At 48.5% G+C, this 2,921-nt stretch overlaps 1 pseudogene; it reads right to left on the bottom strand.

The window, feature by feature from the left end:
• LOC104394474 overlaps nucleotides 1-296 on the bottom strand; it is a 44,147-nt pseudogene extending 43,851 nt beyond the window's left edge.
• Between the last annotated feature and the right edge of the window lie 2,625 nt (nucleotides 297-2,921).

Below are 2,921 nucleotides of genomic sequence, written 5' to 3'. Positions count from 1 at the left end.
GGGGACCCCGTTGCCCACAAGCAAAGATCTTCCCCGGCTCCGAGCCCCTGGGAGCTGCGGGCTCCCCGGGGGCACGGGGATGGGGGCAGGACTCAGTCCAGGGAGAGCCCAGGGGGTCTGTGCAGCCCGCGGAGCAGCCGGCCGGGCTTCAAAGCCCTACGCAATGTGTGAGGCTGGAGGGGCAACTACCTCCCCAAGAAGGGCAGGGGGCTGAGGGACGCCAGACCCCCATGTGGTTAAAGGGCTTGGCATCCCTCAGCCCTTCCTGGGCCCCCCCGGCACCTTCTTGTGGGCATGCTGGCCTGTGCTGTCCTGCATCTGGCAGATGCACTGAGAACGCTGTAACCCGAGGGCTGCAAAAGTTTCCCCGACAGTGGGTGAACAGTGAGGAACCTGCCACTTCACCTCCCATCACCTGACCAAATCAACCTGCAGTCAGAGCTTGCAGCGAAAGAGAAAAAAAGCCTTAAAAAGTGCTCTGACAAGACACGGCCTCCAGGAAACCCATGGGCTTTTTACCCCCACAGCCTGAGTGTGCACTCCTCACTTTTACAGGTTCCTGCCTTGACTCCAATCTCAGTGGACAGGGTCCTCCTGCAGAAGAACCACCACACGCTGGTTTGTTTCCCATTAATCAGAAGATTACATTTTTAATAGGCTCTAAACATGCAGCATAACTGAGCTTCCTGGGGACACAAAAGCTGCTCACTGCAACCACTGCCTTCTCCCTCCCAGGGTCTACACATAATCCTGGATCTCCACTCCAGACCCCAACATCCAGAGAGGAGAGCCAGAAGTGACCAGGCAACAGTGCCAACCACTGCTCCTGCCCAGGGCCAAAACCAAAGAGGTGCAAAGCCACAGGTGCTGCTGATCTCAGAGACATTTGTGTGCCATCATCTGGTCAAACTGGTCCAATCTGTCACCTCTGAAATTTATTCTGGTGCAGAATTTCTTCTGACGGAAGGCACAAAGAGCCTATAGTCATGTTAATAAGGAGCAAGTGCTGTCAGACAAAATATGGGAACAGACTGGGAACAGGGGGGGTGGGCAAGGGGCACAGCCATGCCCAGTGCTCCAGACAACAGATCTGGAGCAGGAGCAACACTCACACTAAACAAAACTCACACACTCTCTTACAGCCTGTCCCGGGACCCAGAGTATTGCTGAATTTGAAGATAAGCATCCAGCCTAGGGAAACAAATCCAGATAACAGTCCCTCATTTCAATGCTCCAGAAATACAGTTAGAGCTGCCATTTGCTCCCAGCTGTTCATCTATCATTTTGTGCTGGCACTTCTATTCCTGCCTTAAATAGCTTTTGTCATTTTCCTTCCAAAAAAGCAGCATTAGTCAGCATTGTGCCTCCTTCTTATCTGAATATGACATATATGAATGCAGGTCATGGGAAAGCAGAGCTGTTATCAGAGATATAGGAGGCTGGGCTCAGATTTTTTGGAGAAAGTTTTCTACTAGTGGAAGTTTTAAGCAAGACAAATGGGAGTATTTTGTCTTAAAACACATTGACTAAGTTCTCTGATTTCAATGGTTCTAGAAGTACAAAATTTGAGGTAGATGAAGTCTTGAACTTTTATGTTGTACCTGTTGGGACCCTAGAAATCTCATACACCTTTATATAAATGTCTCTGTGCAAAAACTTTCATGGGCTTGCAATCTACATAAAAGGCAAAAATTATGAAACTAACATACTAATAGTGGAAATAAATGTAGCACCAGCTTTGGTTCATGCTTAACTTTGTGCAGGCCTGATGAAATTACCAGCAAAGCTGACGTTGCATCTGTTTACACGGGACTTTTCCTGAACAAGGACCCAGTATTTTTAAGGTCAAACACTGCTTAAATCTTTCAAAGCCATTTTCCTTCTGTAGCCTCAAAATCCACACAGATACACTGGTCTGATTCTTTTTTGGAAAGAACTACATTCAGGTGAATTATTTCATTGCCATTATGCTCCATATTAAGTTTTCAGTGGCCTGAGGGAAAAAAACTCAAAGTAGATTAGAGTGAACATATCATACTGACTCTTCAAAGATTCTCATCTCATTTTAAGGTAAACTGAGGAACCCTAATTGTTATCTGTAGTTTGGTGCTCAGAAGCTAAACTCATTTCCAAATACAGTTTCTGAGATTATTTTTGCTTTGCAGCAGCACCACTTTGCTTTGGAGCTTCCACCACAGCTCTCAGTTACAGGATGCATCCTCAGCACACCAACGTTCCCAAACATCCTCACTCCTGCAAGTGGGAAATGGTGACTAACACACACTACCCCAAATACATGGCTGCTGTCATTCTTCCTTGCAAAAATAACCAAACCAAACCCACTTTCAAGTGTTATTGCTGGTTATAAACTTACGTTTACCTTTCTAACAAGCAAAAATAGGTCATTTTCTGCAATGAGGTACCAGGTATGAGGGAAGCTCGACTTCCTTGTGCCTGGCATGTCACGATGGCTGTAATGCCTTGCCTACAAACACGATTATAAAAGTCAACAACAAATGCCAGCGACTGGCGACGTTTCATTTGAAAGCAGCTGCAGAAACCAAAACTGCATCAACTGAGGCAGCGCTGGATGAACCGTCTCGCTGAGCACGAACACCTTTTCCCAGAAATACACATCTCCTACGTGAATCAATGCAGAGAGGATGATTCCTTCTCTCTAAGTGATTACAGCGGGCACACACCCACGCTGGGGGCTTCCTGCTTCCTTCTTTCTACCCAGAGAAAGGAAGGAGACGCGGAGTCAGCATCCCCTGAGCCACCCACTCCCACGGGGCAGGAGCCACCAGGGGATAAGGGCGGCTTGCACGGGCTCGGGGCTCCCTCAGCAGAGACAGCTCCAGCTCTTCCTGCCCGGCTCCCCCGAGCCTGCGGGCACCGGGACAACGGGCAGCACCGGGAGG

The sequence above is a fragment of the Chaetura pelagica genome, unplaced genomic scaffold (assembly GCF_000747805.2).
Source record: "Chaetura pelagica isolate M959 unplaced genomic scaffold, ChaPel_1.0 scaffold428, whole genome shotgun sequence".
Classification (NCBI taxonomy): domain Eukaryota; kingdom Metazoa; phylum Chordata; class Aves; order Apodiformes; family Apodidae; genus Chaetura; species Chaetura pelagica.
Note: the sequence above shows the minus strand (reverse complement) of the source record. Positions and strands in the feature narration are given on the sequence as shown.